A 22050-nucleotide genomic window follows, 5' to 3' on the forward strand; every position below is an offset into this window, starting at 1 on the left:
GACATGCACTGAGCGTGACTCTTGGGATGACCCCCCAGAAGGAGGAGAGGATCTCAGGGCTTTTGCTGGAGATCTTGGCCCCGACCTCCACTGGGGCGTTGCGAATCTCACGTACTAGTGTCAACCACAGGATCGCCTCGTCAAAGTGCCCTGGTTGGCAACTTTGACCTCTGCGCCCTTCCTCGGCGAACTTTCTCCGCGGCATTCCAGATTTCCAGGCAATTGTTGTAAGACTTGGACTCTACGTGGTTGTATCAGAGACAGGGAAAATAAATTAAAAAAAAAAAAAAAAAAGACGTCCTATTCTCAGGAGAGAACCGTTCTACCCGGACTGGCTGGGGTTCCCTGCTTGCATCCTTGGAGGCCAGGAGACCTGACTTTTCCAAGAGGAACAGAGGAGGGGTAAGAAACAAGTGAAAGGCGACTGGTAGGTGTCAGGTTTTGTCCTCAGCAGTCCCTAAAATCGACTTACTGCGGGAGTAACGCGTGCGATTGAAACTTTATTGAAATTTACACCCTATCTAAAGTGGATTTTTCTGAGGTGTCAGGAATGTAAGATTTATTCTATAGTAAAACGTAGCTGCAAAAGTAAACAACAACAACAACAACAACAACCGTACTTTAAGACTGGAAAAAGCCAAGGTTTGAGGTGTTTGCTCTAAAAACCTTTAATCGGCTGTGGGGTACTAATGCTATGATTTAGCAGCAGTCCTTTATTTCTATTGCATATTATTTTAGTGGAACAGTAGTACATTCATATACTGGCTGCTCCAGTCTGCTGGCAAACATTAGCATTCAAGCTTACATTTTTGACAAATGTGCAGACAGGAATAGCATGAATAGGCATCTTAAATATTAACAACCTAAGCATCTGTTGTGAAACAAATTTAATATATTTACTCTGTTTTTCTCACATTGTTAGAAAAGGTTATAATAAGTGCATAATTTCAACTTTAGTTAGCAGAAGTAACTGGCTGTATCTTTCACTACCTCTCCAAGTGTTTAACACAGTCACCAGACATAAGTACTTTAAATTAACTTGGTTAGGCACATTGTTAAATACACTTTAGACCGAGTGTATACTATGTAAAATGTAACAGTAGCGAAATACGTATCCTATTTGTGCCCATTTTAAGTGACTCTGCATTTTATAAATGTACCAGGCATGTTTATTTTTCATCTCCATTTGACACTTATTACTTCATAGTTTTTCTAATGGAAACAATATTTTAAATGTAGAGCTGTTCAGTCATATGTAATACATAATATGTAAACAGTAGCCATAAAATACAAAGCATTGTTAAATTTAAGTATGGCTACATGTAACAAGATTATACAAGAGAAACAATCACTGTTCAATTTTGTATTCCTTTCTGAATAACGAGTACAAATGATGGGTGAAGTAAGAACAGATAAGGATTTCCCTCCTAAAGTACTAACTAGTGCCTTAAAATCTGTGTGGGGTGGGGGTGGGGAGAGCAAGAGGGAGAGAAAGGGGGGAAAAAAAGGGGATAGAGAAAGAAGACCTAAAGAACTTTCAAAAGTCTGAATAGTTATTTCCAGAATCAATGCATTCCTCATTTTCCCACAAGCTGAAATATGTAATAAATAATAGTTCTTTGTATGTAAAAGTATTCACAAGGAATGCCTTTTGTTTAGTTGTTGTAATAAATTAATATATTCTTTGGTTGATAATCTACAAAAGTAGTTCTTTTGTCTCCCAGCATCTTAAACAAGAACAACAACAAAACGAGTGAGTATTGGTTTATTTCTGCAGAGAAGTCTGTTGCCAGCTATATGAACCTGTGACTGAATAAGCTATGGTATGCTGAGTGATGGTTAAGAAAGGCTACATTAAATTAGCAAAGACTGAAATATCTGAAGGAGATTTTCAATTATTTTTTTCATGTGACAGGTTGTGGATTGCAAATTAGGCCTAAAAGGTCAGGTGACAGGCACCTGTTCCTCATTATTGTAAAAATCTTTTGGTTACAAACACTATTAAGCTAAACACAACATGGATATACAGCAGGGACTCTATAAAGCACTCTAGTGGTTTTTCATCTGCTCTGTAAATTTCCAGGAGGGCCATACATTGATATGCCCTTTACACAAACAAATCATTTCTTCCAAGACGTGTTGTCTTGAATGACTCTTACATTAGTACTTGGGATTGATGAAGTATATAAAATAAATGCATATGACTGAATCAATCTTCAGACCATGTCTAGGCAGGTTGCTGTCGAATGCAAAAATATTATTTTTTTAAGCCCTTCTTCTTCCTTTACAGCCCATTGTTTATTAGCAGGATTTGCCCATGTTTTAAATAGAAATCTCCCCAAGTTGCCTTCTGTCCTTTTTTAGACGAGTTCCCACTTTAAATAATGCCGTGAAAGATTTTGCTTAATACTTGTGTATAAGGAAAAAATAAATTAGTTGCACTATATACCGTCATAGCTTTGTAGTATATAGAAAATGGGAAGAAACCCACGTTTTACATGCATGCTGTGAGGAAGGGTATCATCATTTGATCTTCAAACTTGCCACCTTTTTCAGGAGAGTTCAGTAATATTTCTATTAGAATTAAAGAGTGTGGTTTTTATTTTTATGAATGGTTTACTTTTAGATATTTCAGACAGCAGAGTAAGCATACATACTGAACGGACCTAAGGAGCACAAGGTTGTGAAATATTAAAGGTGCCAGTTGTTTTTAATTGGCAAAGGAGGAAGATTTTGGAGCAAATTTGGTCACCCAGATTATTAAAGTCTATATTTAAATATGTACTTTGCTTTAGTTTTGTATGGTTTATGCTTATTATATTTAGTATTCATTTTTGGCATTTGTGATCAGATTACAGGATAGTCATAACTCTTGCTTTTCAAATTGATTTGGTTTTCAAACTCCAAAACTCTGGGGTGAATTTAACAAATTGGTTTACCTTTTGACAGAACAGAGTTAAGTTAATTAATAGATCAGGCACGAAGAATCATCCACGGTAGGGTGTATTTTCTGGTAAAATGAAAGTTATGTTTCAGCATGATGAGCATCAGGCTTCAGTAATCTGTTCCTCGTGTGGAATGAACACTTCCTACTTCGAGCTAGCAGGCACCTACTGTTTATTTACGCTGCATTAAACTGACAGCTCAGCAATCAGAGGAAAAATATTACTTACCTTCCTGAAGTAAATACCAGTTTATAGGTTAGTGCACGTATTTATATTCCTGTCACCACTAAATAACGGCTCTGTCTCCATTTTAATATCTACCTGTACTGTAATCCAGGGCTTCAGACTCTTCCCGGTTGGGGGTAGGGGTCGAGCGGAGTTTTTCTTATCACTTACCAGTGGCAAAACTTTAAAGAAGCGTAATACCATCTTCTTATTTCTGTCGTGTGAGAACCGGTTGAAAGAAATGCTATGCACTTTTACTTTACATATCTCAACTGTAACATCAAAACCCCAAAAGAGTCTGCAGGCCACTTAAAATAGTCATCTTAGAGCAACCTTGGGACAAATATGTTCAAACACATTGAAATGTGTGTTTGCTAAATTAGCTTTCTGCAAAGTTCTAAATAGATTAAATTATCTGATTAGAGAATAACTTTGATAAAGTGTGGTACCTTCCAAGGCTTAGATTGAATGTTTGTTGTTAATGGAGATCTGCTAACATGAGTACAAAGTGGGGCTCATCGATTGATTGATTGATTGATTGATACTGTTAGCTTTCCTCTGAAAATATTCTTGCCCCCTTTGTCCTCTTGTTAATCTGCCAATCTTAAGTGAGATTTCAGCTTTCTTATGATACAAATGCATGTTTTTTTTCTTCTTAAATTAAAAGTCCCTTCTTTTTTGAGCCTCCTGGAAACATCAAAATACTGTGAAAGTTGAATTCCAAAACTTAGGTTTAACTGGGGAAAAAATGCTTATTTTCACTTACATTCTATAAGTAGCTCTTACACCATCATCTACACACAGTTGTCAGTTTCTAATCACATATTCCATTGACATCAAAGCAGAATGGGGTCTTAATACAGTATATAAATCAAATCTGTTACACGAGGTTCTTCTTCAGTACACCAAAGAGAAAGTGTCTACTATGGTAATTTATATATCGTTCCTAAGTGCAATTCTCAATGGTAAGTCTATTTAAACTTGATGTCTTCATAGAGTGTGATCAACACATTAACACACATTATTTAGTACGTTTGAACTTATGCCAATGGTACCTTTTGCTGTTTATTTTTTTAAAGTCTTTTTTAAGATCAGATATTTCATTCGAGAGTAAATAGATACAGATTGTGTGTATATATATTCCGGGTGAGATTTAGTAGCAGAGCATTTCTCCAGCATATTGGCCTATTTTTATTCTTTCAAGTTATTCTGTATCACTTCCACAGTTGTTGCTGTCTGAAGGTTCATAATAGAAATTCTCATCACCTCTTTCAATGGACTTTCAAGGATGTAATTCAGTTTGTGTGATGATCTAGTTTAGTTATGAGAGATGAAAATTAGTTAACTGGTACCTCAGCACTTAGGTCCCCAGATTCTGCTGAAATTTATTCAGTCCAGTTATTTGACATTTGGTAGTGAAGTATCTTGTAATCAAAAATTAGTTCAGTTTCAGTTCAGTTCAGTTTCCAGTGGAGGAAAGATCTTGCTGGATAAAACATTTAACTGTCCAATATTTTATTACACTCATCACTCATTTTAGAGCCCGTTTATTGTTGCACAAAATTTTGAGTACCTCGGGGTGCAGGTCCCCCAAATGAAACTGAAATGCTTGCAGAAGAAGCAGATGTCAGGCTGCACCTGGTCGTGCCTTTACTAGAATGTCTGTGGACCTGCCCTAGCCGCCCCCCCCTTCTCTCTACCCCTTCCCCCCCCAGGTGTGCAGGAAATGGAGGGCGTTGTACCGGGTGAAGTGGGTGGACTCTACCCAGAGCTATGACCTGATTTGTGACGCACCCTCAGAACTGCAGTAATGGTCCAGCTGCTTCACAGGCAACTGGTAACACCTCATTTGGGGATGCTTCTGCCTTGCTAGCAGTGCCAGAGAGAACTTCGTCATTGTCACCTCATCAAAGACTACTTTTTGAGAGCTCTCCTATAGGGCTAGATTTGGAGAGCAGCCTCTGATATTTGGAGGGTAAGTGCCAAAAAAGTTCCTATCAGTTTCATATGGAGCAGCAGGGCTACAGCCACAGGGAGGAGAGACGGGCATTTAGTGTTCGGGGGGGAAGACCTCTGTGTTGGGATGTTGCTTTTTCTCAGCTGGAGATGATTTGGGACCAAATACTAACAAGAATTCTTCAGTGGGCATTCTTCTTTGGGTGGTGAAATATGGTAGGCAGCTCCCAGGAGAAATTATTAGACCCTCTTTCCTTGAGATATTTAAAGATAAGGTAGTAATCTGTTTGAGAGGGAATTCTTTAGATGCTGTTTTCCAGGAAGCCAGGCATACAGTAGAGTTGATTGCTGGAGGTTCCTTTCTAGTCTTGCTCAATGGTTTCAGATATGCCGTTAAGAGCATGTAAATGACAATTTGGCCTTTTAATGTTTATAATGTTAAGGACTTTAAGGTAAAAGAGGTTTTGTGTTATAAATATTTTATTGTGATAATTATTATAAGTAAAATAGAACCCAGTCTATGCAGATATCTTTTGAAATGGAAATAGTCTTGAATATAGCGTATCCATAATTAGCTGTTTGATGTTGAATGCAGTTGAGTTTTCCTGTTCCAGTGAACCAGATGATGGAAATCACTGGGGATTAACAAGAGGGCTATGTGATTCTTGACAGAGCAGACCTTTCCCCATTCACTGATACATTTTACCAGTGAATGAAGAACTAAATTAAACTGCTTATAGTTCTAAATTTTAAAAGAATACATAGAATTGATCATATAATCCAGGTGTTTTTCTGTTGTATTTTCACCACCTGAAATGATACCTGGACATCCTGTTTAATGTTAGACAGATTTCTCCAGACTGCGGAAGGAAAGAACAATATTTTAATAACTATTCTTTAAAAAAAAAAATCTTAGAGGTGAGGTTTCTTTTGGGTGGTTTAAGAGGACTCAAAACAATTTAGAACATTATCTTAAAAGTTAAAAAAAATGACAGCCTTACTTTGTATGGAGTCATTGTATTTTAATAATACTGTATGCTTATTAGTGTTATTAGAGCAGTAGACAGTTAATTACAACCTTTTTCGGAGACATGTTAACTGTATATTAACAGTCATGTTAAAAAAGAATGATGTATACTCTTACATACAAGCTGCTGCTTGCTAGACTCTTTTTAAAATATTCTTTTAGGACGTATAGAGTCAGATTTTTGGTCCAGAATCCTCAAAATGTTTTCTACAGCAATAGAATTTTAAAACTTTTCATGGGATATACAAGTTTCTCCTTGCTTTTTTTTTTTTTTTTTTCCTTTTCTCCTCGATTTGTAATTATTATTGACTTGGTCACTTTTGCCAGTGGCATTAGAAATCATTGCCCCTCAGCAGTTTTAGCTTGCCCACATTGTATTTTGAGATGCCTACATTTTCTTATATTCTGATGACTTTGGCCAACATAAGCCATTAAAACTGTATTGAGTTGATTTAGCACCTCTTTACACTACTTTTTGTAGAATTGATTTTAGTCACTGGTTTGTGTTTTTTCTTTAGCCAAGTTATATTTTCTTAAAATTCTCTGTAACCTAATATTTAAGATACATCTGAGCAATTGATCACAGAGGTAGTTCTAAGTCTATTTCCTTTTCCAAACCTCAGCCCTGGTTTTTGCTTTGGCTTCTGGCATGGCGGAAGAACAAAGGTGACTGGAACTAGAGTTTAAAGCTGGACTTAGCCTTACTCAGACCAATGCTGCTAAATTGGTTAACTATTTGAATTTTCCTGGTTAATTTGGATGTGCAGACCTTGTAACATATTAATATATAACACCTTAAAGTACACTAATATTTCCACTTTATAAATTTGTAGCTGCTACTGTTTATTTCTACAAGGTATTAAAAGACCACAGAAAAGAAATTCAGTGTAAGATACATGTCTGTGTTCTGTAAAACAGGAGAAAGTTCACAGTTAGCATCCTTTGCGCCTTGCATTTTGAGCACTCATGAAAGATTTGCTAAACTAATGATAAAATAGTGACTTTTGCTTGTGCTGATAATGATATAATGGGAAAAGAGACTTTTTTCTCTAATTTTCTGTTTTTGCTGGGGTTATCTGAACACTTAATCTATACATGTCCCAGTTTTCTGGATAATTGAATGTTTTTCTTCTTTAACTATGTGCTCTGTCATTTTTTGACAATATTTATCCTCATTGACCTTCAGGATTAGGTGAAGAATTTCAGTTTAGGTTCATGGTCCTTGGGTGGTTGGTGTAGTAACAAACTGTACTAGAGTCAACAGAAAGCCCTCCGCTAAGGACCTTGCAGTTAGGTAGGTCACCCATATAATGGTCTTCCTGATATCACAGGACCAACAATACTACAGACTAGTGGCCCATGGCTGATTGACCTCTACCTGTTCTTTACTAAAATGAGGAATTTTTTTTTCTGGATCCCACTGAATAAATATCTGTCATGATTATTGCTTAAAAAGAAAATTTTCATTGTAGCTATATACATTGCTTAAAGAATATATTAAGATTTAGGGTATTTATATTAACAAAGATTTCACTCCATTCCTTACAAATGATGCTAGATTTGCAATAGGAATGCATCTAAAGCATTCTGAAAAGTTCGATGAAAGTTATCTAAAAAACACTCTTGCTTTTTAAATTTATTTTCTTTTTGAGACCTGTACGGAGCTATTTGCAAGATAGTCTTATTTAGTTCCACAAAAGGAAGGATTCCTCAAGCAGTGCACTGCTGTGTGACCTATTACATTATCATGCACATTCTGTCTCTTTAAAAACAGTCTCCTCTATTTGCCCTATTAATTGTTGATATGTTGCCATCCACGAGACAAAAATTAGAGCTGTAATTAAATAATCATGTGATGCTCCTTAGTGCCAGTGAGAGCAAACTCATTTTTCCAGGCCCTGATGGTCACTGATTATTGTATTACTACTGGCTTGCTTTATTTTTTTTAATGATTCTCTATCTGTAGATTACCTAACTACTGTCCTTCTTTTCAAAATTAAAGAAAGTAGGGAACATTCAGCCAGTTAATTGGCTACAGGTCCTCAGGGATGTAAAGTAGACATACCTTTTTTTTGCGTTTGGTCACCTGGTAGTTTCTTTGGGGAGGCTACATCAGTGGTGTGGTTGCCTGCCATTTAATTTACACTGGTGTTTTGGCTGGGATGGAGGCATATGGGGAATGCCAGGAGAATTACAAAAGGAGCCGGGTATTAAAATTCAGAAATGATTAAAATTGAAATAAAAGGATGCTGCTTCTTTGCCAGTACTCTGGCAGTCATAATGACACATAGAGATTAGTTTCCACCTTCATCTTTTCCTTCTTTCTCATTTCCTCTTGTTTATTGTTGACACATTTTCCTTATGTCTGTCTCCCGTCTCTGTATCTTTTTGCACCATTATGCATTCTTACTTCTCCCTCTTTTCTTAAGCATGGAGAAGCCTACTTAACCTTATTATAACAATAACAGAATAGGCTATTAATATTTAATATGCACATGATTAAAATTTCTCTCCCTTAAACATAGGTCAGCTGTATTATTATTAACCGGCATGTAATTTTTCATTTAAAATATTCTTATTCTGCCCTTGCTGTTTCTAAAATGTAGTCTACTTTAGTAGTGATTTAATACCTAATGTTTAGAAAACTGTGGTCGGCTAGTGAGAAAAGAACTTACCAGTCATGGATAATCAATTATGCATGAATTCAAATGTAACAGATGGAATCTGGTGAGTTAAAGTTTCTCTTTGCCTTAGTGGGTTTTTTTTTTCTTATTTGTTTGTTTGACACCTGTCTCTTATATAGAGATAAACATCTAATGGGGCATGTGAGACATTTCCTTATATCTTTATGTTCTCCTTAAAGTGAACTTGATTTTTTTAAATTGCATTTGAGGGCAGAGAATTTATGTGGTCTTAAAGATGATCAGATTCTTTTCCATCACTTTATAGATGCAGAACTTGATTCTGCTTGACTTATAAAGGGTCACTCAGAAGGCTCTTAAAAGGAAGAAGCAAGACCCAAATCTTCGTTCCTTACCTTTTTTCCACTACTCTTCCCATATCATTTTTTCCTCTTTTGTAGGAGTTAATGATAAAGGTGTCACACTACTGGGTTTTAATGAATTTCTGATGAAAACTGTGGTAGACTAGAGTTAAATTGTGTGGTATTCTTTTCTATGGCGAACAAATGTTATCTGTGAACATGTATAATGTTATGCTACATGTATATTAGATATACATTCATTCATACTTGGATGTTGGCCAAACAATTGGATTCCCCAAATCTATTGAGAATGCCCCAAGATTTGGTTTATATCCTGAACTGCGGCATATGCCAGCCAGGAAGATGCCTTTGCTTGCAGTACTGTAAATTCTTAGTGACGAAACCCCTTTGTGCAAAGTGAACTAAAAAGTTGTTTTTGAGAGACTTGTTACTTCTTTGGAGAGATAAGTTTAGTTTTCATTAAATATAATGTGAATCTGTGGGTTTTTTTCAGTTGTAGAAATAATAGAATGGTGAGTATTGTCCATCTTTAAAGCAATACAATTTCTAAACAGTTACAAGCTGGTCCCCATCAAAATTTTTCATAAATATGCTGTTTGTTTCTCTCCCAAGTGTATTTATATATATAAAAAACAATACAAATGAAAATAGTCTTTACAGAATAAATAAAAATAAATGATTAAAAAATAGCCTCAAGGCTCACTGGTTCTGTTTTTAAAGTTATACTGTAGCATTATTTATCAACTTTTTCCTTCATATCAGCTGGAAATTTGCATGTATATTTATAGTCCATGTTTGTTATCTAATGAATTAAATTCCACAATAAACACTAGAGTTAAGAAAGAGGCAACTACAAAATAGGTGACTGGATATGTTCTAGCAACAGCTGTACTCTGCAGCTATATTTTAGTATTTTATTTATGATTTTATACATAATAAACATGTAATTTTAATTTGGCTTCACTGTGTATTCATATTCCTTAGTCATGTATCCATCAGAAAAATACATATTGGTAGGTATGAATTCAGTGAGATCTAATTTATACATGAATTTCTAATACATTGAAAATTTTATCATTAATATAAAAATCCCTAATATAAAACCAGTAAGAATAGATGATAGGAAACAGGAAATAGGACAATGTTTTATGGGAAAAGATGATATATATTATTATTAAGAGGTAAATAATCCTAATTACTATCACTACAAAGTGACTGATCAAATTAAATTGAAATCCACATGGGCTCTTTAAAACCAAAAAGTTCTATTCTTTTATTTAAAAAAATAGAATCTAAAGTCTTTATACAGAGCCAATTTATAAATTATTACATTGACTACATTTATACTGTTGCTGCACATCTGTGACTGTACTGCATGCAAGTGTTTGACACTCTTAAGTGCTGTTTAATTGGGAGGGTCTACTATTTCATGAGAATAGTTCATTTTTTATTCATTTGAAAACATCCAAAAAGAGTCTTTGGACTTGTGGTGCTCTTACTTGTATGTTTTTGTCTATGTTTCTTTCTCAGCTTTTGCTATAGAATAAAATCTGAAAAGAGAACCATTTTCTTGCATCAGAGGACCATCAAATTACCTACTTTGGGTGGGATCTTGGTCTCTAATTACCAATCCATGTTAATTATCTTTGGGTCAGGTATTCATCATATGAATTAATTATCTAGCATAGACTGGACTGTGGCTGTTGGCGGGTAAGGACAAAGCAATGGAAGGTTGGCGGTGAGGAGAGGTTTGTTCAGTATGTTGTAGCTCATTGTGTTACTGCTTGGCATGATACTTTCATGATAATACATATCTGCCAATTTTAGGAATATAGGGAAGATTCTTTTCCTTTAGCTTTTTTTTTTGCTTTTAGTTATTTTATTGGAATAAAATATACATAACATAAAATGTTCCACTTTGACAATTTTTAAGTGTACAGTTCAGTGGCATTAATTACATCCACACTGTTGTGCAGCCATCACCACAGTCTGCTTCCAAATCTTTTCCATCATCCCAAATAGAATGTACCTTAGTTTTTCTATTTAACTTCTCCTTTGCTGCAGCAAATTTCAAGCATTATAGTAGTATTTAATCATTGTCCAGGTGTGATGCAGTTGTTTCTGGTGGTGGCTTTCTTTCCTAATGGACAACCCCTGTCCCGTGCCTTTTGGCAATGGGGATGGCAGTACAATATCAGATGTTGCCTTTGGCTTATACTCCCCAAAATGATCTGGACAAAGATTCAGGTCTGTTGTAACCTCACACTGTTCCTCCCTCCAATTAAGCCAAGAAAGATTAGCAATAACATTCGCATCACTAAGAAGATTTGGTTGATATGTCTTGGCTAAAGGTTGATTGGGAACCATTGCTGCTGTTTGACTTCACTGGAATTAAAATCCCCTGAGCTTCTCAAGAGTATAGCACAGCTGCAGGGGGCTGTGATGCCCTGTCATTGGCTCTTGGGCATGGACAATGTGAATACCTCAGTTCCGCTTAAGTGCAGGACCTAGTCTAGAAATAAGTTTTCAACTGTTCAAGGGGAAACCTACTTGAGGTTGGAGTTTTCTGGGAGAAAAATTCATGCTCATCTATGTTGAAAAAAGACTTAGAGGAAACCGGGATGGTTCTGGCTCCAGCAAATAATAGACTGGTTTTAGAGTTTTACTTCCCATGTGTAATTTTGTGGTTAGTCACTTATGTCTGTGATGATAAATCATATACCTGCACAGGATTTCTGGCACCTCAGTAAATCTCAAACAAGTGCCCAAATGCTAATTTATCGTGGTTCCTCACACAACATCCCTGTTTCACCAAATCAATGACCTAATAGCTTGCTCCCATCTTTTTTGTTTGTTTGATACAAGTAACTTGCTGCACATACATTCCTTAAATTGGAGGCAAGTGCTGGTTCCTAGAACAGTCTTAAGTTTGCCACGTGACCCCAGGATTGGGTTAAAAATTTCACTTTGAAGATGTCCTAGCAGGTATATTTGACTTCCTATCAATAAAACACTAGCTTAACCAGTCGATGCCAAACCTGGCTGTACATGGGAATCACCATGGGGATGCCTGGCTCCCACTCTCAGCCATTCTGATTTTTTTTTGCAGTGGGGTGCAGCCTAGACATCTGGATTATTAAAGCAACTCCTCAGGTCATGTCAATGTGCAGCAAATTTGGGAAGCCACTGAGCCAACTTCTGATCCTGGCACCCGGCTTTACTTCCTAAGAGTGCAAGAATATTTCTAAGAGATTCTTATGAGCACTCTCTCATAAGAACAGTTCTTGGATTCCTTTTCCTGTGATGACCTTGTGAGAAACTCCAGGAATACAGACATAAGTATACCCTCAGAATGCTTACAGACTTGCAGTTTGGAGGGAGACAGGTAGACACAGAATGTCACACCGAAGGACAGGTAGTGTGATGGGACACCAAAGGAAGTAACTAACAGCTGGAGAAGGCTTTGGACAGAAGAGGCGCAATCAAGCTGCATATTAAAGAATATGGTAGAAGGGAGGTCCTCAGGTGAGAAGGGGGAGGGAGGGCACTCCAGAAGCAATGGGGAAAAAGTGTGGCAACTTGAAACTGTCAAGAGCTTTGGTAATAATATCAACACTGGAGGATCAACAGCAATGACAGGAATCCTTCTTATCCCTAGTCAGTTTTGGAGGTGAGTGTAGATAGAGATATCAATTTTGATGGAATTACAACCATTGTGCCCTGTCAAGGTTTTGATCCACACTGACATCTATGGAAGGAAAGGTAGCTTTAAAAAATTTTTGCTCAAATTTTTGCTCGAAAAGATAGTATTTCTGGGTAAAAGGGCCAGATATCTTGTCAAAGTTCTAGAAGCCATCTATAATGGCTGTTCCTTTCCCTTATCCATTACTCCCCAAACTAGCTTAAGCATTGGCTTTTCTTTGCTCAGTTTTAATAATGACCCCTGTCTACTAAAGCCATATCTACAGACTACCAGTGGGATTTACATCCAACCCTAGAGTAATCAGGAAATAACTTTTGATCACTATCAGTCTGGCTATAACTGAAACCTCACTTATTAGGGGAAAAACAAAAACAAAAACCCTTAAGCCCCATATTTAGAGTCCATTATCATTTCCCTTTTTTTCTCCCCTGAAACATATCCAAGCCTTTTGCTGTTGTTTTCTGCAGTACACCATTGTTTGTTTGGTATGTAGAAGCCGCCCAGTTTGAGTAGGCATCTACTTTAAAGTTTCCAGAAGAGCCATTTCTAATGGCAGCTATGCTTCTTTAATTCAGGATGGAAATGAGGGTGGGATATGACTCTGTGGTTTTTAGCTTCACCTATGAGCTATTTAAATGTTCATGGAAAGCAGCATTTGAGGTAAACGCGTATTATTCCAAATGTACAATAGGACCCTTTCAAATACAGACATGTCTAGAAAGTTGTCTTAAAATTCTGTGCAGCAGCACACAAGCCTCATTCCATGTAACTTTACAGATCTATTGGCTAATTCTAAAACGTAAAATGATTTCAATTTGGACATCATTGGAATGTCTGAAAGCCATTCAGCACCTCTAAGACTCTTCTTGGCTAGGTCCTGGATTTACTTAGGTGTCTTTTATAGAAGTTCTCTGGGTAAGTGCTGTCCAATAGAACTTTCTGCAGGGGTGGAGGTCTTCTGTCATCTACTTTGTCCAATACAATGGCCATTAGCCACATGAGGCTATTGAACATATGACTCGGGACTGAGGAACTAAATTGTAAATTTTATTTAATTTCAGTGAATACAAACTTAAGTGTTACAGCCACGTTTCCCCACAGGTTACCTCCTGCTCACATTGGCAGACTCTAAAAGGAATTGTCATCGCATTTAGCGGTAGAGGCTGATTGCAGGTGACACCGTGAGCTTTTTGCCCTTTTTTATTTATTCATAATGTAAATATTGCAAGGACGGTATATGCATTCCTGGTAATATGTCAATGAGGAAGACCGTCTCTGCCCTCATAGGGCTTGCAGTCTAGGATGGGAAACATTTATGAAGCCAATAATTACTCAAATTGTAAATTGATTAAGACTGTGAGGACTGTTAACAAACGGGCAATGCAAGAGGCTCTGAGAAATGGGGCCAAACCTTCTTGTGACATTAGTCAGAAAGTTAATCAGAGTTCCATTTATTCACTGAGCAAGTAGAGCCTGAGGCACCTTCCCTTCCCCACATTCAATGCTGGACCCAGGGCTCTTAGAGTAGGGCAGCTAACATGTGCCATGCCATGAACTCCAAAGATGTGGGGTCTGTTTGATTTTCATGTATCTGCATATACTGCAAACTTCTGAATTTGATCAAGTAGATTCTCTCCTAAATTGTGCAGTTGTGATGATGTCAGTCACAGATAAGATGTGAGAAGAAGGGTGCAAATGTTTACAGGATATTGCATTTCCTCTCCAATATATGTTTTGACAAAGTTGTTTGAGTTCCAGCCCCACTTTTTTTCCTCTCTGTTCTTACAAATTTGTATTTGGTCCATTCAAGAAACGATGTGGAAATCAGTCCTGACATTCCAGACAGACAAAATGAGACACATGACAGCAAAACATATGGCTCAACTAGACATCCTTATATGGCCAACACAGACCATATTCCCAGAAATTCATATATGGAAAACACCACCTGCAGCTAACGCCAAAAAACAAAGAGTTGACATGATAAAAAGAGCAATATGCTACGTAAATTGTGCTGCTCTAAGAGTGTAGAGAGATAGCCAACTGTATTTGAATTTAAAAAGATGAAAAAACAAAACAAAACATGTCCTTAGAAAGTGCTATGGTGGTAAGCATTGCTTTGCTAACACAGTCACTGGCGGAGTTGCCATATCTTAAAAGCGTTCAAATTCTAAATGCTTTCTCTGTGTATTACAAATGTATGTGCTATTCAGAACTCTGAATGTGTTTTAATGCTTTCGGATATCTGCCTGCATATTTATCTTAATATGGTGCCATCTGAAATATGCAGTAGTCCTCTCATTATTAAGTTTTTTTTTTTTTAAATCCTGTGTATCTTTACAATGTTTTATCTTTGCTACCTTTGTGTGGCCCGTTTGAATGCCTTCTCATGTGATTAAAAATTGATGCACTGTTTTAACTGTACATCCACATGTTAAATAGTTCATGTATTTGACTTGCAATATTTCATGTTCCTGAGGTTTTCTATTTTGATAGCTAGATTTATAAAGTTTAACTTTTTTTTTCAACACTTGCATCTTTATTGCCAAATATAAGATGCCTGAATAGAATTTATCAAAGTCTTTGCCCCTCCACCATAATAGTTTATCCTCACATATGCGTAGGAGGGTGATATTTTTTCTCATTATCTGTTTCTCTTCTTTATTTTAACCTGGATTTATATTGACCAATGCTCAGTGGTTATAACGACTATTCTAAAGAGGGAGATAATATATAGTAAATAAGTTCATCACTTGGAGGGCATAAACCTTCGTGTGTCATTTTACTTATGTCATTTCTTATATACTTCTGAAATAAAGAATATACTTGAGGGAAAATCAGCATATATACGTGATTAATATATACGTAATTGTACTGTCTCAGTATTCTTTATAATAAAGTCATTATTAGATGTCTCTATCCTCATTTATTTAATCATTTTCCCAGGCCATGTCCCATCCTTATTACAAACTTAGGTCATGTTTAAGAATCAGCTTGTAATTTCTGGATAAAAGTTGCATGGATAAATTTTGTTTCGTAGTCCACTAAAGTTTTTGTATTTTTTAAAAAAAATTTTGCTGCTATTTGTCAATTTGCACAGCATACTAGAATGCACTGTTCCTACCGAAAACCAAGCAGGTTAGTGGGGAACATGTCAGGCATCACCAGTTTGAAGCAAATCTTAAAATATACGTCTTTGCAAACTCCTAATTTAACCTATCATTGCCATGGAGATCATTGATAACTGGTGACCTATGTTTTCCTTTAAAATACCAAACACCTTTCTAAAATAAGCTTGAGTACTTCCATCCACAATACCAACTAGGACACCTGTGCTACATTTTTGCCATGTTTGTATTTTTTCTTATTGATTGTGTTTCTTATACTTCAATTAAAAAAAAAATCCTCCTCCACATTTCCCGTTTCAGCTTTTAAAAATATGGTGTCATTTGGGCTCTTGGTAAAGATTGCCTTATATTTTCTTGTTTTTGATGTTGTGTTTTATTATCACATGTTCTTCGTTTTGCTCAAGGCTTGGGTTTATATATGCCAAGATTCACGGTTGCCTTCCTCGATTTTGACTAACCTTTCCGGTTTGTGGGTGAAACTTAGGTGCCATTAGAGTGATATATTTTCATTGTGTTTCTCCTAAACTTGTTCTCCCCAGGAGGCCATTATTTCCTATACTTTATCTCCTGCTTTACCTTCTGCTTTCCTTAGATTTCTAATGTAAACAGTGTCTCTGAGAGTGTATTGGTAGCTTTAAAGAGCTTAATTTGCATATTTCCCTCTTATCTCAGTACTTGTGCTAACTTGTTGCTTTTTTTTATGTGTAACAAAACGTTTATCTGACTGATTTTTCTCTTTTCCCTACTAGTGCATTCTGAAAAATAATTCCTACCACATTTTTGTTTTTGTTTAATGATTAACTGCCTTCAGGGTTCTAAGATGTTAGTATTGAAACCCAAGCGATAAACGCTGCATCTCTGTTTCTAATGAGATTGTAATGTTCTTCATTTTTATAGGAACTGTATTTAATAGATCATCTAAATAAGAGGATCATAGTTCTGTGCTAATGGCCGTTCACCTAACTGGGGGTAACTTACCCTAGATGTCAGAAGCATTGTATGGTTACGACAGGTGGATTCACCAACTCAAACTTTTCTTGCACCCGGTCTAAATTAATTTAGGGATGGTGGCGTCTTGTCCTTTGTGAATAACAAGTCAGATCTCTTTCAAGTGACCCAAATCTCGTTTGAATCCGCCACTATGAGCCACACGTATTTCTTCCTCCGGCGTGTTCGTTCTGTGGCTCATGGCTCAGAAGTGAGGGAGTTTTGAACCTACCCCTGACTAGATACAGAAAGCTCTTACTCATCTTTTTTTTTTTTTTTTTTTTTTTAACGCTGGCTCGTAATAGTTTGGGATTTTACCTCCTTTGAGGATAAATATTCGCGAGAGCTCTTCAGGGCTCCCGGCCTTTACGCCTGTGCAAATGTTTGTGCACCCTCCGCGCCGCTCGGGGGAGGTCTGCCCCCCGGTGTCCCCCTCGGGCCCTTCCCCGGGGCCCCCTGCCTCGGTACCCCGAGCCGGTCACCTGCACGCCCGGGGCCCTCTCCCGCGGGGCCCGCGCGCCCTCCCCGGGGGCCGGCCCGCGGCGCTCCGACCTACCCCTTTCGGTGGCTTTTGCGCGCGTGGGTGGTTGGTTAGCGGCCCCCGCCCCCCGCCCCCCGGCCGGCGCCCCCTCCTCCCCGCCCCCCGCCCCCCCGCCGGCGGCGCCCCTCCTCCCGCGCAGCTCACTCTCGCACACCTGCCCCTGCCGCCCGCGCGCCGCGCGCTCCCCTCCCCTCCCGTCCCCTCCCCTCCCCGCCGCGGCGGCCGCTGCCAGGGAAGCCCCCTCTCCCGCCCCTCCCCTCCCCTCCCCTCTCCTCCCCTCCCCTCCCCTCCGCGCCCTCCCCGGCGCGCCTGGCGGCGGCCGGCGCTGGCCCTCGCGCGGCGCCCTGTTATTCTGGGTATTGTGTGTAATAAATGTCGGGCCGCCTCGCTCTAATCAAGCTCATTACAAATTCTTGCGCGCCCGGGGCCGGAAATCGTGCGCTCCCCCCCCCTCCCGCCCCCCCCACCCCTTCCCTCACTCATTCACTAGTTACTTGTCTTTCTGCTTTTTAACTCGCCGCCCCCGCCCCCTCCCCCAATCCCGGCCCTCCAGCCCGGGTTTTAATCCCCATCCCTTTTCCGCCTTCCCCTTGCACCCTGCCCCCCCACCCCCCACCCCACCCCGTCGCCTTCCTCCTCCGCTCCGCACCCCTTCCTCCTCCTCCTCCTCCTCTCCCTCCCCCCCCTCCTCCTCCTCCGCCGCCGCCGCCGCCGCCGCCGCCGCCGCCACTTGCTCGCTCGCTCCCGCTCCCCGGACGCGGCGGAGGAGCCGGCCCCGCTGGGGAAGGGCTCGGGGCGGCGGCGGGCGGCCGGGAGGAGGCTGCGTGCTCGGGGCTGGGGCTGCGAGCGGGGTGATTCTGTATTAAAATGAGGAGGAGGAAGAAGCGGCAGCCACAGCGGCGGCGGCGGCGGCAGCAGCAGCAGCGGCGGCGGCAGCACCAGCGGCGCAGAGGGCTGCAGCCCGGGCGGACGCGCGGAGCCGAGCTGGGCACGGCGGCGGCGGCGGCGGCGGCGGCGGCGGCGGCGGCCGGGATGAGTCAACTGATGATTTAATGGGGGCAGAGCCGGCCGCGCGGGGGAGAGCGAGCGAGCGAGCGAGCGAGGGAGAGCGAGCGGGAGCAGCAGCCCCGTCCGGGGACTCGCGCTCACACGCACGCACACACAAACACACGCACACACCTCTCCCCGGGCCGCCCGGCCACCACCGGCCTCGGCGGCACCACGGCCACAGCCGCCCTCCGGCCCGGCCCGGGGCCCGAGCATAAGGCCGGGGCGACTGCGGAGGACGCCCCCCGCCCCCGCCCCTCCTGCGTTTCGGGGAAACTCCTCCTCAGTTTGCCGGGGCGCCCGGGTGCCTCGCCCCCGAGTCCCAGTGCCATTGTGGTGCTCGTTGTTTACCCCGGACTCCGGCTGAGTGAGAGCTCGGCGACTTTTTGGGGGGGAGGGGGCGGGGAGTTCGTCGCTGCGGAGGCGGTGGAGGCGGCCGGGGGTGCCTTCCGATTCCCTCCCCCTCCCTCCGCCCCCCTCCGCTCCCCTCCCCTCCCCCTCCCCTCCCCGGCCCTCCCCGCCCCGCCACCCCTCGCTCTCTCCCCCCTACTCACTCGGCTCCCCGGGCGCTCGCAGCCCCGCGTCCATGGGCAGGGAGAGGGTCCTCGGGGCTGCTACCAGCGAGGGCCGAACCAAAAGTGGCATCTCAGTGCCTTCCCGGGGCTCTAGCCGCGACCTTCTGCCCCCCCCCCCCGCTGCCCCTCGGTAGATGCCCTCGTTGCGGGGTGCGAGGCTGGGGGAAGAAAGTTTAAGGTTTGTTAATCATTAGTCGCAATTGTTGGGGAGGGGGTGGGGGCGATCGGGAGGGAGGCGAGGTGGCCTTCCCCTCTCCGCGTTCTCCGGGGTTATCGGAGAATAATACTGCAAGTGACAGCCAGAAGTAGACTTTCTGTCCTCACACCGAAGAACCCGAGCGGGCGGGCGGGAGGGACGGAGGGAGGGAGGGAAGCAAGCGAGGGCACCTCCCCCCCCCCCCCCCCCCGTTTCTGGGAGACCTTGTCCGCAGTGATTTTTTTTTTTCTTCTTTTTAAGAGAATCCTCAGTCACCACCTCGCCTCCCCAGCACCACCACAGTGTACAGCTCATAACGGGTTTTGCTTTGTTTTTACGATTTTCCCCCCAACGAATCACTTGTCAGATCAATTTTATCTTCTCCCTCCTCCCTACTTCCCACTCTCCCCTCCTCCCCCATCGAAAACCCCGTTCTCTGAGGTTAGACGTTTTACAAACCATATATGTTGTTTTTCGAATTGTGATTTTTTTTTTTTAACCCCCTCTCCCATGGCTACTCTTCTAGACGTTTATTTCTGCCCTTCCCCCGCTTAGGGGGGCGGGGGTAGGGGAAGAGAAAAATAATACAATTTCAGGGGAAGTCGCCTTCAGGTCTGCTGCTTTTTTTTTTTTTTTTAAATTAAAAAAAAAAAAAGGACGTAGAAAACATCAGTCTTGAACTTCTCTTCAAGAACCCGGGCTGCAAAGGAAATCTCCTTTGTTTTTGTTATTTATATGCTGTCAAGTTTTGAAGTGGTGAGTTTCAGGTCGGTTTTGCTAATTTCACTCAGTAAAACTGCAGTGTTTCTGTTTCTAGATAGTACTTTGCTTCTTTGTCTCTTTAAAAGGTCACAGTGAAAGCTTGGCCTGGATCGTGCCGGCCATATGGAATGGATAAGGGCACAATCTCTTAAAATGTGATTATGGGGTTCTTTGGGGGCGAGTGAGGCGATTCAGCCAGGAACTCGTTGGAAAAGATCCCAAATTGCAAAAAAAAAAAAAAAAAAAAATAGGTTGTTGAAACTGGAATTTCATGTTTTTCCTTTTCTTTTTGGAGGAAATAATAGCTGTGTCTGAGTTCACTGTTTTATTCAGTAATTATCATATATAGACATGGTTTTATGGACAGGGAAATGGGATTTTGAGAAAGTAGCCTGCATTCTGTATGCCAACCAGACGTTACACTAAAAGGCGTTTTAAAATGTGTAACTCAAAAAGAAACTCTTCAGCTTGGCATCTGTTGAGACTGTAGTTAGTTTCCAGGCTGTCAGTCCAGCAGGCCCCGTGGAGGCTGCTCTTTGCAATACCAAACTGAGGTTTGGTGAACTTTAGCCTTGGGCATAGAGTTTAAATGAGTAAATTGGGTGTTTTATGTGCATGTAATTTTGCTTTATAATGTAAAGCTTTTTACAAGATGACTGAGTGTTTAATAGACTCTTCTAGGTGGGTATTGGAGGGATAATTTTGCATGACCTATATGATGTTTTGATTGTCAATACATTAACTAAATTATAATCTATCACTTTCATTTGCTGTACAGCTTATAATGCTGCTAAGCCTCATGACTACTTAATATGTTTTGTAGCATTAACTTTGATGCTGTTGTCTACTCCACCACCACCACCACCACCACCACCACCACCACCCCTCTTTTTTTCTCAAATTGCCCCACGGGTTAAGTATTTTCTTTTCAAATCATATGTTTTAAAATTCATCTTCTGCTCTAGGGTAAGGCAACCAATTTCAGAAAAAGCAGCTCCGTATTTTAATCTACACGAAACCTTATAAGCAGTGTTTTGGATAAGTTAATAATCATCGCTCTCTAATTTTGACTTTAGACTGTAGTTTAATATAATGGAAAAGAGTAATCTTGATAAAAAGTGGTTAAAAGAGGAACATTTATTGTTAATGAACCTCATAACCAAAAACAGATGGGACCTCGATCAACGGTAAACCTTTAGTTCTCAGCGTGCCACCCTAGAGTACAAGGATAAATAGCCATTATTTCTCAAACTTTATAGTTCTTCGATTGGCTTTCTTAAGGTTGCTTTTAAGCCTACAGATTACCATTGCTTCCCTCCACCCCCTTCACTTCTTTGCTTGATTATAATGGGCAAAGTAATCTATGGTTAAACAGGGGGAAAAAATGCTTACAGAAAGGCCATGCTAATACAAACTGACTTTCAACAAACAGATCTCAATAGCTTCTTTGGTATAATATATATATATATATTTTAAGTACAAGATATGTTGAATTACCAGAGAGCTGGATATTGGGGAGCTCCATAAAGTACCATGAAAGTTTAGAAAATAATTCTACCGAACCTGCTCTTACCAGTTGCAGTTAAAACTGCATTTTAGAAGTGACTTTGATATTGTACTAATTACTTTATTATACATTGGACATGAATTTTAATATTTATAACTGAAAACAATTATCTTTTATATTTTTTCTGAAGTCAGTTAAGATGTTGACTTCATTGGGTACCAACATTATTTTTAAATGTTAGTTATTGTGTTTTACCAAAATCATCAAGATTTTTTTAAAAAGTGAGTTTGGCACTTCAATCTAATATGTATATCACAAAGTACTTTCAAGTTTTTTGCTATTTAAGTTGTTAACAGTATTCTGTTATTTAAGGGACACCTAAATATCAGCGCTAAAACACATAGGTTGGAATGCTCAGCATCTGGGATATTAGAAGAAATCCTACAT

The 22050-nt window shown here is 40.3% G+C and overlaps 1 protein-coding gene across 3 annotated transcripts in view; it reads left to right on the forward strand.

Annotated features, from left to right (window-relative positions):
• Positions 1–19122: 19122 nt before the first annotated feature.
• Positions 19123–22050, forward strand: part of SATB1 (SATB homeobox 1) — a 78490-nt gene continuing 75562 nt past the window's right edge. For 2 of the 3 annotated variants that reach the window (XM_055321493.1, XM_055321494.1), the window contains exon 1: positions 19552–20090. The gene's annotated coding sequence lies outside the window, so the exon portion shown is untranslated. Of the gene's footprint in view, positions 19317–19551; positions 20091–22050 lie in introns of those variants that run through there. The other variant, XM_055321492.1, reaches the window with a different exon arrangement.

Source organism: Nyctereutes procyonoides, unplaced genomic scaffold (assembly GCF_905146905.1).
Source record: "Nyctereutes procyonoides isolate TBG_1078 unplaced genomic scaffold, NYPRO_anot_genome, whole genome shotgun sequence".
Taxonomy (NCBI): domain Eukaryota; kingdom Metazoa; phylum Chordata; class Mammalia; order Carnivora; family Canidae; genus Nyctereutes; species Nyctereutes procyonoides.